The 15,493-nt window shown below is 43.5% G+C and overlaps 1 long non-coding RNA gene across 1 annotated transcript in view; it reads left to right on the top strand.

Annotated features, from left to right (window-relative positions):
• The first annotated feature begins 704 nt into the window (after positions 1-704).
• LOC309397826 overlaps positions 705-15,493 on the top strand; it is a 270,063-nt gene continuing 255,274 nt past the window's right edge. Inside the window, exon 1 of the long non-coding RNA XR_014176318.1 lies at positions 705-746. This is a non-coding gene — a long non-coding RNA (uncharacterized lncRNA). The remainder of the gene's footprint in view (positions 747-15,493) is intronic.

Genomic DNA, 15,493 nt, shown 5'->3' with positions numbered 1-15,493 from the left:
GCTTGAGTTGGACTAGAAGACCTCTAAGACCCTTCCAAATCTACTCTTCTGGTACTACCTTCCTTAGCAAAGGAAATTCTGGTCCCAATTGTAGCCGTAAGTCCTGCAGATGTTGATACTATGAGCAAATTCATAGAATCAGCCACTGTGTGCCTTGCTTACTTTTAAAAATCACAGAGTGGGAATCCTCTGTTATATTCTTGGTGATTTGAGACATCTGAATCACTGATCTCTGTGGACCAGTGGCCACTGTATTAAAACCTTGCTAGCTTTCTCTGCCTTCCCCTTTGCATTTTTCTATACTACAGCAATGTTTCAATGTGGACTTCAACTCCCAGAATTCCTCAGGCAGCACACAATCTACCACAATAACAGAGTTGTAAGGGACCTCCGAGGTCTTCTAGACTGACTCCAACCCCCTGCTCAAGCAGAAGATCCTATGCCCTTTCAGATAGGTGGCTGCCCAGTCTCCTTAAAAGCCTCCAGTGATGGATTACCTACAATTTCTTCAAGCCCTTCTACTGGTTAATTGTAGTCACTGTCAGGAAATTCCTCTCTATTTCTAGGTGGCTTGTCTTCTTGATGAGTTTCCATCCATTGATTCTTGTCCTGCCTTCAGGTGCTTTGAAGAATAGGTTGGCCTCCTCTTTTTTGCATCCATGTTTTGGAGACTGCAAGAACCAGATAAAATCTTACTGGCTGGAGAATTCTGGAAGTTGAAATCCACACATCCTCCAGCTGCCAAGGTTGACAGAGGCTGTTCTACAGCATCGGGAATGTGTTATCTTTACGCCCACCATGTGTGTGTTAAAGAAGGCATCACATTTATTCTTCAGCATGTGAGTGTTGCTCCTCTTAATTGTTCCCTCCTGCCCTCCCCCTTACACCCCGTAGGTTGTTTGTGCCCAGATTTATCTGCCAAGGCCTCTGCTTGCATTGGCATCTGTGAGAAAGACGCACAACGCCCACCCCCACTCCCCGCCTGCGATTGCATTATCAATCCCTGGAGTACAGATTCAGGACAAGAGGCACCATCCCTCATTGGGGTCTGAATCGGTCTGCCTGGAGAAATCTCTTGATGATAATCATCAGAATTTATTCTCCTTGTTATTCAATGCTAACCTCAACTTTTAAAAAAAAAATCCTTATTCAGTGTTCACGATTTCTGTCTTGCCAACCCTAAACTCCTAGAGCTTAAGGCAGGGGTGTCCAAACTTGGGAACTTTAAGACTTGTGGACTTCGAGTCCACAAGTCTTAAAGTTCCCAAGTTTGGACACCCCTGGCTTAAGGATTCCTCCTTTTGTCCCCTCGTCTCACTGTTTAAAACGAGAACAGAAGACTCTTCTCAGTGTGATGGTGACCGTGACGCTCCACTTTGAATACTTTCGACCCTTCTGGCCACCACAATACAAAAAAGGTGAAAGAACGCAGAGAAGAGCAGCAAAGGGATCAGAGGCCTGGAGGCTAAATTGTACGATGAGCAGCTGAGGGAATTAAATAGGTCCATCCTAACGAAGAGAAGGCTTAGGAGAGACATGATAGCTATCTTCCAGTACTTCAAGGACAGTCACAGGGAAGGGGGAGTAACAACTGGAAGGGACATTGGAGAACTTCTAGTCCAATCCCCTCTCCAAACCACCACAGGATAAGAAGCAATGGAGATCCAACCTGGGATTAAGAAGAAATTTCCTGACCACTAATTTCCTAAGAATAGTTCATCAGTGGAACTGTTTCCCTCCCAGAGTTGTGGGTGCTTCATTACTGGAGGTTTTCAAGAAATGATTGGACAGTGTTTGTCCAGAGCTGCACAAGGACTCGTGCCTTGGGCAAGGGTCTGGACTCGGAGATCTCCAAGGTCCCTTCCAGCCCTATATCATATCAGTTTGGTTATTGGATGGGCCTAGTATCTGATTTTCATGATGGGCACAAATATTTAATTGTTGTTTGTGTTAAATTTATATTTACCGACAAAGAAATAAAGGGAGACTAGTATAGATCTATTTCAAGCTATACAGCTCTCGTCAATTAGCCATAGCCTTCTGGGATTCAAACCCAGGCTACTTACATATTAGGTAAATGTATTAACCTCTAAGCCACAGGCTCTCCTAGCTTTGTCGGTTATACCAGGGGAGAGATTAAGTGTTTTTTTATTATCAGGGCAACCTGGTCTACCCAAATATGGGACACAGCATAAATGGAAGCATTATGCTCCCTCCTATATTTGGGTAGACCAGGTTGCCCTGATGATAAAAAACACTTAACCATCACTTGTTATGGAAAGTGAAGATATATAATTATAACTCCCTGATTTAGTGTATGCATCATCAGTTTTTCTGATGTCTATCAATCATATTTCTCACAATATATTACAGGTAGTCCTCGACCTGCAATGGTTCATTTAGTGACCATTCAGAATTGCAACGGCACCGAAAAAAGCAATTTGTGACAGTTTTTCACACGGCCATTGCAGCATCCCCATGGTCATGTGATCAGGTTTCAGAGGGTTGGCCACTGACTCATACTAATGATGGCCGCAGTGTCCCGGGGTCGTGTGCTCAACTTTTGCAACCTTCTGGCAAGCAAAGCCAGATTCACTTAACTTAACAACTGCAATGATTCGCTTAACAACTGGGGCAAGAAAAGTCATAAAACGGGGCAAAGCGTATTTAACAAATGTTTCGCTTCGTAACAAAAGTTTTGGGCTCCATTGTAGTTGTAAATAGAGGACTTTTTGTTTGGGTAACCTATTTTGAAGTTCGAGCTGCCCACACAGCCCACGGCCTTTCCTTCTCCTCCCCCCCCCCCCGGGCTTTGGCTTCGCTGCCCTTCCTGCCCTCATCCAGCCAGAGGAGGAGACCCCAGGGACCCTCACCAGCCCTGGACCCCCACTGCCACGCCCTTGGAGGAAGGAGCTGCTTGGCCTTTCCCAGGGTTTGCAGTCATAAACTCCCTTATCAAGGAGCCTTGAATTTCTCTCTCTCTCTGCTCCCTGGAGGAGGCCTGGCAGGAGACACCGGGGGTTCTTCCTCCACCCCAGGGTTCAAGGCAGGTGCTTGCGAGGGCAGGAGCTTTCCAGGAGGGCAGGGTAGTCCTTGACTTACAGCCACAATGGAGCCTCAAATTTCTGTTGCTAAGCAAGAGAGTCACTAAGGGAGCTTTGCCCCGTTGTACAACTTTTCTCTCCACAGTTGTTAAGTGAATCACTGCCAGGGTTAAACTATGACTCCAAGACTCAGCAACCGTCATAAATACCTGCCAGTTGCCAAGTATCCAAATTTTGATCGCCTGACCTTGGGGAATGCTGTGAAAATGGTTGTAACTTTTCCCCGTGTGGTTGTAATTTCAAACTGTCAGCGAACAAATGTCCCAACGGTGCTTTTCTTCGAGAGGAAACTGGGCTTCCTTGTTTTTCTTTGAAGACGTTTCACTTCTCATCCAAGAAGCTTCTTCAGTTCTGACCAAATGGTGAGGAACGGAAGGCTTGCATTCCTCATCATTCTTCACCCTTGGCTACCTGGGCTGTGGCTGATGGGAATAAAGTTCACTCACATTTGGAAGCCAAGGTGAGTCCATTTCTGCTCTAGGACGGGCAGAAGATTCCTGCATCCCAACCTTTGGAACAGGGGAGAGGAGGGCCGGGACGTTCTCTCCAGGCCCTCTGAAGTCCCCCATAAACAAGACCTGAAACTGATGCGCAAACAAATCAGGTTTCTTGAAACTGCCAAAGGACTCAGGCAGAAATCATAGTGGATTAGAAGGATTCCAGAAAGGGCAGGAAAATAGAGAATGAAGCTCCATCCAAGTAAATGTGTCTTGGTGGGATTTGAAGGGGCGGAGAGAGGGATTCCCAGCAATTTGAAAGCCCCGTTTCAAAGAACCGCTGGCCATAAAGCAAATAAAAAGCCCTTCACCCATTTTCTTCAGCGACAAAATAGGAGCGATGTTTATTTTCAATTCTAGGTTTAGTTTAGATTGTTGACGTAATGGTGAAAAATCAAGAGTGTATTTGTGCTTACTAGGAGAGAGGGGGAAATGCTATTATTGCATAAGAAACTGGCTGGCTTCCCAAATTTCATTTGCAGAATTTCATTACTTTGAATCTTGGCTCCTTTTGTTGTTCTTTGCCTCTTTGTGGCTTTGCAGACTCTGCAGATGAAGGGATGGCCTCCAGAAGTTGTGGCTGCTCCATTACGGGAAGGCTTTACCAAGAGACCGGACAGCCACTTGTCTCATAAGGTCTAGAGCAGTGATGGCGAACCTCAGGCCAGCACCCGTAATGCAAAGTGCCCCCCCCCCACATGTGCATGTGCACACAACCTTTCTCCCCACTCCCACCCCCACGCGCGCCCCTCTTCTCACCTCCAAGCTGAGCTTGGTATTTCCTTGGGGGGGGAGGAAAAGCTCCGGAGCCTGGGGAGGACGAAAAACAGGCCAAAGTGCCTACCAGAAGTTTTTTGGCTCCATTCTTTGCCCTCCCCAGGCTCCAGAGGCTTTCCTCCCCCCTCCCAAGGAAATACCAAGCTCAGCTTGGAGGTGAGAAGAGGGGCGCGCCTGGGGGGGGGGAGATGGGAAAAAAGGTTGTGTGCACATGCGCATGTGGGGGGGGGGGACTTTGCATTACAGGTGCTGGCACGAGGTTCGCCATCACAGGTGTATAGGGTCTCCTGCTAATGATTCGGGGGTTGGACTAGAAGACCTCCAAGGTCCCTTCCAACTGTTATTCTGTTTAATTGAATAACCAGATTTTGGCTGGACCTTGCCATGGCAACTTAGAGCAAAAATTTATTTGGGGATTTAACGGATAAGAACCTTGTTGCATTTCTGCATAGGCTCCAATTGAAAGTGGCCCAGGGACATGGCAGAATTTAATATCTAGCCAATACTGCTTGGTCATACTCTTCAAATATTCAGCCTCAGGGGCTTTAAGAAGTTGCTTCATAATGCTAGTTGGACTCTCATTTCCCACAGCATACCACAAGTCCTGAAAGACAACTCGACTTTTTTTTCTTCAAAGACATTTCACTTCACATCCAAGAAGCTTCTTCAGTTCTGACTGTAGTAGAAGCTTCTTGGATAAGAAGTGAAACATCTTCAAGGAAAAACGAAGAAAACTCCAGTTGCCTTTTGAAAAAACACCTTTGGGACAACCATGACCTGGATGACGGAGAATCTCCATAGACATAGACACCAGTCCTGAAGCTGCCTGAGTTGTTGAAGGCCACCATTTGGCAGGATTGTGGTCCTTAAAAGAGAGCCCTCTGTCTCCCCTTCCCTGGAGCTCCGACAGTGGAGCCTTAGCAGGTCAGCAGTGTGGGGAATGACTTCTATACAGAGCCAGCAGGTAGACAGGTGAGAGCATTAGATTGCTAGCAACTGATTTTTCAAAAGAAAACTCGGTGATCAAATCCAGTTGGAGCAATGCCTGACGTTGCAGGACTGCAGCTGACCAGCAGAGGGGAGTTGTGTATAATGGAAAGAAATTGCAGGAGGAGAGGAATGGGAATTTTGGGAGGTTTAGGAGACTGGAGGAGCAACTGGATGAGTTTATTAGAGTCGTTAAATCTTGGTGAGCACTGCTTCGAGAGTCTTTGTATTGACTGAAAGAGGAATGCTGTTAGAGCAACTGGGATTTTTAAAGTCTCTCTCTCTTGGTGTGTGTTCAGGTAGCAAGGTTATGTTTTTTAAAAAAATAAAAACTATCCCACCTTTATTATTTCATAAATAACTCAAGGTGAAGAACATACCTAATATTCCTCCCTTCTTCTATTTTTCACACAACAATCCTGTGAGTCACTGCGAGTGTGTGACAGGCCCAAAGTCTCCAAACCTGGCAACTTTAAGACTAACAGAACAACAGAATAATAAGAATTGGAAGGGACCTTGGAGGTCTTGAATCCCCTGCTCAGGCAGACAAACCAGACAAATGGTTGTCCAATCTCTTCTTAAAAACTTCCAGTGTTGGAGCATTCACAACTTCTGGAGGCAACTCGTTCCACTGGTTAATTGCCCTGTCAGGAAATTTCTTCTTACTTCTCTCCTTGTTCAGTTTCCATCCGTTGTTCCTTGTCCTGCCTTCAGGTGCTTTGGAGAATAGGTTGACCCCCTCAAATATTGTCCCTGTTTGTGGTAGCCCATCAAATATTGGACCACTACTTCATGTCACCCCTAGTCCTTCTTTTCATTACACTAAACATACCCAATTCCTGCAGCCGTTCATCATGTGTTTTAGCCTTCAGCCACAATCATCTTTTTTGCCCTTCTCTGCACTCTTTCTAACATCTCAACTCTTTTGTTATATCATGGCTTGCTGGGGAATTCTGGGAGTTGAAGTCCATAAGTCTTAAAGTTGCCAGATTTGGAGATCCTTGTCCTAGAGAGTGTGGGACTATTCAGAAGACTCAACAATACCCTTCTATGGGTTTCCAAGTGTTGCACTGTTTTCTTGAGGAAGGTGACCCTGAGGACATAGATAAACCTCTAGGTGGCCTCAATAACTCTCTAGAAGAATGCAAATGACCAGCTGTCTGCAAGGAGTATAAATCCTTCCATTCCCCTGTCACAAGCTGAAGAAGCTTCTTGGATGAGAAGTGAAACATCTTCAAAGAAAAACCAGAAAGCCCAGTTGCCCCTTGAAAAAATACCTTTGGGACTTGAGGAAGGAAATATTTTCCCAACACTTTAGTATGTTGTTGCGGGGGCCTTGGATTGCTTCTTTTATAACACACTAAGGCAGTGGTGTCTAAACTTGGGAACTTTAAGACTTGTGGACTTCAACTCCCAGAATTCCCCAGCCACTGGGGAATTCTGGGAGTTGAAGTCCACAAGTCTTAAAGTTCCCAAGTTTGGACACCCCTGCGCTAAGGTGTTGTTCCCATCTCTGCTGTTTTCTCCTGAAGAGTTCCTTGACTTGTACATCCTATGGTTGATCAATGGCTCTTGCCTTGGAGCGTTCTATCCCACATTCGAGTTACCAGATCACTGAACAAGCAAAACAGGACATGGACAATTGGAAAGGAGGAGAAATGAGGGTGAAGGAAGACAAGCACTAACTGTCTTTCTTGGCATCTGTGACAAGAAATTACAGTGAAAAACTGCAATGTGCATGTCCTGGATATCTTCTTAGCTATCCAGTACCTGCATATGAAATTCCTTTCCCCATCATCAGAAGGACTGGTTCTGCAACATCAGAGGTTTTTACTGGTTATCCGGCTATGCTAGGTGATGTCTCTGCTAAACCCCCGTGCCATGTTTGTGAAGGTACCTGCTTTGAGGTGAAAAGAGCCGTCTCTTCTGCTTCCTGACTCCATTCTCAGCTTAGGTCCCTTTGGTTTCAAAAGCCACCATGACAAGGGAAGCTTTTAGAGCAAAAAAGAGCAGAAGCTGTTGAAACTGCCATTATGAGTGTTTATAGAATAACACAGTTGGAAGGGACTTTGAAGATGTTCTAGTCGACCCCCCTGCTCAACCAGGAGACCCTAGACTATTTCAGACAAGTGACTGTCAGTCTCTTCTTGAAAACCTCCAGTGATGGGAGCTCCCACAACTTCTGAAGGCAACTTCTGTTCCGCTGGTTGATTGTTCTCACTGCCAGGAAATTCCTCCTTAGTTCTAAGTTGCTTCTCTCCTTTATGAGTTTCCACCCATTGCTTCTTGTCCTGCCCTCCGGTGCTTTGAAGAATAGCTTGATCCCCTCTTCTTTGTGGCAGCCCCTCAAATATGGGAACACTTCTATCATGTCACCCCTAGTCCTTCTTTTCACTAGACTCGACATGGCTATCCAGTCTCTTCTTTTAAAAAAAATTTTTTTTTTTTATTTTCAAACAAACACACACAAAACATATAACATAAAAACCTCTTCAACTGCATACAGTGTGTCGATTGGTTACAAGGTCTTTCCATATCATCACTTGAACTTTATCAAAATTCACATATTGTCAATCAAATATCTTTGTTCCTCCATTTTAAACAAGGTATTCTAAAAGACCCAAAGTATTCGCTTACAACTGAGTCTGATTATGTGGATGGGTGAGCGAATACTTTTGGCAATATAGCGTATGTATCCATTTATATTATAATGATTCATTATATCACCTTCAATATATCCAATAATAAAGAATTTTTTATATCCTATTCTAAATCATTCTATTATTTTAGCATTGATAACATTCTCTAATAATTTTCAATTCCATGTTTTTTCCATTATTAGTATCATCAATCTAATATACATGTATACAAATTGTTATAATTGTTAAACATCCATAAGCATAGCTATTATTACATCCTTTTTATATGAAACATATTAAATCTGAAGTAAATTTATATTATGGCATTTCATTACATCATCCTGGAATCATCCAATTATATTACATCTTTATATTCTATTCTAGAACTATTATAGAATTATTTATCTTTTATAAAAAGGTTTTTCAACATCATCTCCATCATCCTCACTTACAATTTGTATAAAGTTTCATATTATCAATCTAGTATATATAAATGCTTTATTATCATTATTAATCATTTATTTGGCTATAACTATTATTATTTTGTCTTATACATAGTACACAAAATTTAAATAAATTTTATTGTGACATTTCATTTCATCATCCTGTATCCTTCCAGAAATAGTGCAGTCCAATATCTCTTGCCATTTGTAGAATCTGTATTCTAAGTGTTTTCGTGATAAGTCTTATGTGGACTTCTCTTGACAACTTGTTATTCATTGCATTTCTTATAAAGATTCGAAACCCTCTATCTGTTTCTTTCATCAGCTTCACTTTTGTTATCGCTGGTGCTTCTGCTGAATTACTCTCATTGTTTCTGCCAAATTTTCTCCCCTTTCTTCATCTATATTTTGACATCTGAGATAGAGTTCCAGTTCATCAATCTCTCCTTACCGTATTTCGCACTAATCATTTCCCTCCACTCTCGATTTGCTGTCAGTGTCAACAATTTTCTTTATCACTTTCATATGTCTCTTTGGTTTTTTGAACTCTGTCCTCAAATTTCATTGTTGTTTTATAAGTATTCTCAACTCTTCCCTCCATACTTTCTGTATTTTGATCTATAATTTCAAGTCTCTTTTCAATTCTCTCTGTGATTATTAAGACTGTTTGAATTTCTAGCATAATTCTTTGCAATGTTAGTCCTTTCCCCCCCCCCCCCTTCATATTGGGCCATTTTCCAGGTTATAGACACTGCCACTAAAACACTCAAGGCTTTTGCTAGGTTTCAAACAAATTCAGTAAAGTTTTTCAGGTCAAAGCTTTCTCTTTCCTTCAAAGAAACACCTGTATAGCCAGTGACCCTTTCAGTAAACAAAGCCAATAGCTTTGTATTATCAGATGTTGCCAAGCCTCTAGCCTCTAGATGGCAGTGTTACATTCTTTTCCTCTGTTTTTGCCTCTCTTTCTAAGCTCTGAACTCCGGAACAGAAGAAAAAAAGTTTAAAGATTACGATCCAGCCGAGCTTTGTGAGCCTTGCAAGGAAAGAAACTTTTAATCCACAAATACAAAAAATGGAAGAAGTATAGAGGAAGAAGGGGAAAAAAGACTAGTCCTGTTTAAAAGTAAGAGGCATTTGTAAAACGTCCATCCATAGAAAACAAACAAAATTAAAGTGAAAAAGATAACACAATAGTTTTAAACCAGAGTTAATTTGCTGCTTACTTCCTTCTGTCTTCAATTTTATTTTAACTCTTCTCTAATAATAATTTTTCTCACCATTTTGACACACTGTCTCTCCTGTTCTGCTTCCATTTCAGGGGGCTGTGCCAACCTTCTGTAGCCATTTTGACTGCTTCTCTTGTAGCCGGCAAAAAGAGCTTTCTCATAGATCGATCAGGGACTTTGCGATGTCCCTGAGGTCAGCAGGACTTGCTCTTCTCTATCACCGTTCCTTCAGACCGGTTTAGATCCAAAAAGGACCGTCCAGCAACAGAGATATCGACAGCAATCCTGGAGCCCCAAGATTGCATGTTGTGTCGTCGCAAAGTCAAGCCCCGCCTTCCGCTATCCAGTCTCTTCTTGAAGACCTTCAGTGATGGAGCACCCATAACCTCTGGAGACAAGCCATTCCGTTGATTAATTGTCCTCATTGTTGAGAAATTTCTCCTTATTTCTAGGTTGCTTCTCTTTTTGACAAGTTTCCATCTGTTACTTTTTGTCCTGGTTTCTGGTGCTTTGGGAAATAGGTTAACCCCCTCCTCTGTGTGACAGTCTCTCAAATATTGGAAGACATGTCACTATCAACAATGTCTTGATATTTCCGGGAGTATTTTTGGAAAAAGTGTTGGAAGTGGTTAATTGGGGCAAAGCAGAGATTGTTCTCTAAGCAGCCCACTCCCAGTTTTATTCCCCAGCCTTAACAGACTAAGGTTGTGATAGGCCACAGTGGGCCTCGAGTTCAGGACAAAAGTGAGGTGATGACGGAGCAGCTGGGCCAGAATGAAAAGGTGAGGTTTCATTTTGGATCCATGTCAAAAAGGGAGCAGGTCCCAACTGTTCCCAAATGTTCACACGCCTTTATGAGTAAGAATTCTTTGTGAATACTTGGCAATAGGATCTTTGTGAATACTTGGCAGTATTCTTTTCAATACTCTATCAACCATGTGTGTGTGTGTGTGTGTGTGTGTGTGTGTGTGTGTGTGTGTGTGTGTTGCCGTTATATAACCCCAAATTATGGAACATGTCAGGCTGTTTTTCTAGGGCATCAACCAACAGGCTAGCACACTCCAGGAGTTAACTGGCGTTAAGGCCAGTTGAATCAGTGTTTTAAAGTTGGCAAATTTAAAGCGTGTGGACATCAACTCCCAGAATTCTCCAGCCAGCATGCTGGCTGAGAAACTCTGGGCATTAATGTTCACATATCTTAAAGTTCCTGAGTTCAGAGGACCATTCCCTGAAACTTTGTACACAAGAATTGGCCAGTTGAGTTCCCTGGACCCCAGAGAGGTCCTGCATATCTCCCTTGCTTCTTACCAGGTGTCCTGCTGCTTTTGACTTTCATACTTCTAAAATATTATTTGAATTAAAACATGAGAAGCAAACTAAGCACCCAGGTGCCAGCTTCAGCTTCATTTCCAGAATTCCCCTGCATGGCTGCAGCCCCGTGTTTGGCTTGGAAATGTGCCTGCCTATCCAGAGGTAAGGTGATAGGGAAGGCAGAACCCAGGGGATGAAGATAAAAAGAACAACAGGATCCATCCTTCCTTTGCTTAAGTAGTTTTGGTAGCAGGGTAAGCATCTTATGAGTGGGAAGGGTTCTGCTGTGGCAGCCATTTTGTGACCATTTCCACAAGTGCTGCCAGGATGACCTTCCAGCCCCAATTCACTGCCTTCCTCAATCTTTGTGCTATGGGAAAGTCAACTCGTTTTGGGCCCAAGGGACCTCTTGGTCATTTTTTTGGCCAGGGATTCTGCCACTTCAGCCAAAACCTCAATCCTCCTGCTCAAAAGGATGATGCTGTCCACTCACCTTCACTGTGAGCTTAACTGGGAAACAAATTCAGGTGTTTTGACTACCTGAAATTAGAAATGCAGCTCTTTTCAGCACAGGGGGTTGGACTAGAAGACCTCTAGGATCCCTTTCAACCCTGGGATTCTAAGCCTTAGCTACCTGACATAACCTTTGCTCAGTTTCTTCCCAGAGCAACTGATTTTTCCAGGCCAAACGAAGCTTTATGGCATTTACAAGCAACCCCATTGGCAAAAAAAAACAAAAAAACATTGCAGTTGTACTTTTCCACTTTCTGAATATATCATGTACCTTTTTGGGCGGCGGCCAGAAGAGACGTAATCTTGCAAATCAGACGTAAACCTGGGGTTTGAACTTGTCTTGCGGTTGAGATGGCGTGCTGATAAGGCTTTGTTCTGTTTGGGAATGTACTGTCGGAAGCCACGAAAGACGGAGGGAATGGACTGGGAAGACGGAGGAGGGGAGCCGTGGGCTTGGGAAGTGATGGGCTTTGGGATCGAGTGAGGGTGACTCAAACCTTTGGCAGGATTCTATGGGAGAAGGAAGGCTGGCAACTGATGCTTTGAAGGATCAGTCTAGAGCAGGTTTCTCAACCTTGGCAATTTGAAATTCTATGGACTTCAATTCCCAGAATTCCCCAGCTAACGTAGACCAATTCTCCAAAGCACCCGAGGGCAGGACAAGAAGTAATGGGTGGAAGCACATCAAAGAGAGAGCTAACCTCGAAGTAAGGAGAAATATTGTGACAGAACAACTAATCAGTGGAACAGATTGTTTTCTGGAGTTGTGGGTGCTCCATCACAGGATGTTTTCAAACATAGACTGCACAACCTTTTGACCAGAATGGTTTACGGTCTCTTGCCTTGAACACGGGGGTTGGACTAGATGACCTCTCCGGTCCCTTCCAGCCCTATGATTCTATGGTATTATATCCTAAGGCACAGTTACATATTGGCATTGCCAGACGCCCAAAAGGGTGGACATAGGGTGGACGTATCTGCAGGGCAACATCTAAATAAAATGCAGCATGATGAAATTTAGTATGCGCACCGTAGTATATGGCACACAAAGCTTGAAAGCCACAATTTCATGAGTATCGCAAAATTACAGATCACACTTATTTGCTATGTTCCTGAAGAGGTTCCTCCCGAGACGGACGAGAGGGGGGGGTCACAGAGGAAAATGCCAGGAGGCAACCCTGACTCCCACCCACTCGCCCACTCCGAAAAGAGCACCCCAGCGTCCCCACTGGTTTCATGGACTGCTTCACCACTGGAGATGTTTAGGAAGAGGCTAGACAGCCATTTGTCCTGAATGAAATAGGGTCTCCTGCTCGAGCAGGAGGTTGGACTAGAAGACCTCCAAGATCCCTTCCAACTCTGTTATTCTGTTACGGTCCTGCTTGTAAGTAGCCTTCAAGTGAACAGCTGAAGTTCTTTTTGAATGTTTCTGAATTGTGACTTGGAGGGATGGTCAACTGACAAGCCTTGTTCTTGGCTTCATTTGGAAGGAGCTTCCTGCTGCAGGGTCCCTGGGACCACTTGACCTGAGGACATGACCCTCTGCCTAATTTGTTAGAAAAGGAAGAAGATCAAGTTAAGGAGAAAGGGAATTTCTCCAGCTTAACCCAGCTTTTCCCACCTGACATATTCCAAATGTGTTGGGTGTACAAGTTCCAGGGTTTGACTGAGGCTTCTGGAAGTTATAAGCTCATTTACTGGCAGGTGACAGGTTTAAAAAAAAAACATTTCAAGGTATGTTTTTCTTTTCATTTCCAAAAGCTCCGGCCACCCACTGTGCCAAGTTATGAAACAGGGCTAATCACAAGAGTTTGCTGTGCAAATCTCCTGGTTTTGCGGTGTGTGTTTTAATTAAAAACAAAAACACAACTCAGCTTTCTCTTTATTCCCCTTTACAAGAGAAAACCAGAAGGGAGTTTAGGGAACATTTGGAAACATTTTTTCAGAGTGATTCCACACCACAATTTACTTAACGTCAACAGTCTTTTACAGGGGGTTCTGAAGGGGCAGACAATCTGATCTTTGAAAGCACAAATGCTTTGAGTATCAAAACAAGCCAAGCCATCCCCCCCCCGCACTTCCTCTCCCCCCCCTCAGAACTCTATGAAAGATTCATCGGGCACAAACTGATCTCAGAACAATGCTGAACAAATCCGAGTCTTTGGATGAGGAACTCACCACTTGTTAGACGAGTTGCATAATGAGAAGTAATGGTTATGATTTCCTTGTGGATTCAGCTGGAGACATGACGTCCCTCCGCTTCCCAAGAGCCGCGTTGTTTGTGTTGGGTAGCTCACACTTGCGTCTGCAAAACTAAAACCTTGTGTGGTTTCGAAAATGTCCTTCAGCAGAAGATACACAAAAGATAACTGTCTCCTCAGTAAAGCGCCCAGACTTATTTAAATGACTTTCCCCTATTTTTTATTTGTTTGTTTGTCATAACTGCTTTCAGCCTCAGTCTGTCTAGCTTTAGAGCAGGGGTCTCCAACCCTAGCAACTTTAGCAACTTTAGCAAAGCTGGCTGGGGAATTCTGGGAGTTGCAGTCCGCCAGGCTCAAAGTTGCCAAGGTTGGAGACCCCTGCTTTAGAGGGTCTCCTTGTGTGAGTACAGGTAGTCTTCCACTTACGACCACAATTGAGCCAGAATTTATGTTGCTAAATGAGACATTTAAGTGAGTTTTGCCCCATTTTGCGTCCTTTTTTTGCCATGTTTCTTAAGGGAATCCCTGTAGTTGATAAGTTAGCAACACAGTTGTTTAAGTGAATCTGGCTTCCCCATTGACTTTGCTTGTCTGAAGGTCGCAAAAGGGACATGGCAACTGTCATAAATATGAGCAAAAGACCTGAATTTTGATCATGTGACTATAGGACATGCTGCAATGGTCGTAAGTGTGAAAATGGTCACAGGTCACTTTTTTCAGTCAAACTGGGGCTTTGAACGGTCACTAAATGAACTGATATAAGTTGAGGGCTATCAGTACACAAGCATGCTGACTCTGCACCCTGTTATGTTCAAAAGAGCATGAAGGATCTGGCACTTTTGAATCCGACACTTTTTAAAAGGACTGGCGGAATGAGGAAAGTCCTTGCCCTTTTTAAAAACAAGGTCCAAGGACTGATGATTCCCCTTTGCAAATGGTCCTTTTCCTTCTCCAGCACTTCTTAAATGAGCTATTTGGATTATTTTTTTAAACAAAAGGTTAAGAAAGTAGACGCGGCCCCTTCCCTAAAGTTTTGTATTTCTTTTTGGAAGGAGAACAAATGTAACGAAACTTTGCCTGGGGTGAAAATTGGTTGGAGCGTTGATTGCTGTGGGTTGAAAGCATCGATTTAATCCCAAAAGAATTCATGGCGGAATTCTTTGTAACAGAGAATAAAGATTTAGTTTAGGTAGGCTTGTGTGGCAACTGCAGTTTGTTTGATATTCTGTTATTAGTAGACCAACCGGCATGGTGGCCTAATGGTGAAGATGCTCGCCTCCCACTCAGAAGGTTGAGAGTTCAATCCTAGTTACTGGTAGATGTTTCTCTCTTAGGGTGCAAAGCTCCACATGGCATCAGGAAAACATCTGGCCAGTCAATACTCCATTCATGATGTTAGATTGATATCTCACTTTTCTCCAGGAGCTCAAGATATTGACATGAGCAAGGTTTAGATTACAGATTAACAGAGTTGGAAGGGACCTTATAGGTCATCTAGTCCAAGCCCTTCCCAACCCCAAAGCAGGAAACCCTACACCATTTCTGACAAATGGCAGTCCAACCTCTTCTTGAAAGTCTCAAGTGATGAAGCTCCCATGACTTCCGAGGGCAACTTCTGTTCCATGAGTCGATTGTTCTCCCTGTCAGAAAAGTTTTCCTTATTTCCAGGTTGAATCTCTCCTTGATCAGTTTCCATACATTATTCCTTGTCTGGCCTTCGGGTGCTTTGGAAAATAGCTTGACCCTCTCCTCTCTGTGGCAGCCCCTCAAATATTGGAAGACTGCTGACATGTCT

The sequence above is a fragment of the Natrix helvetica genome, assembly GCF_964273705.1.
Source record: "Natrix helvetica genome assembly, chromosome: 11".
Taxonomy (NCBI): domain Eukaryota; kingdom Metazoa; phylum Chordata; class Lepidosauria; order Squamata; family Natricidae; genus Natrix; species Natrix helvetica.
The sequence above is the reverse complement of the archived record's forward strand: the minus strand, read 5'-3'. Positions and strand labels throughout refer to the sequence as shown.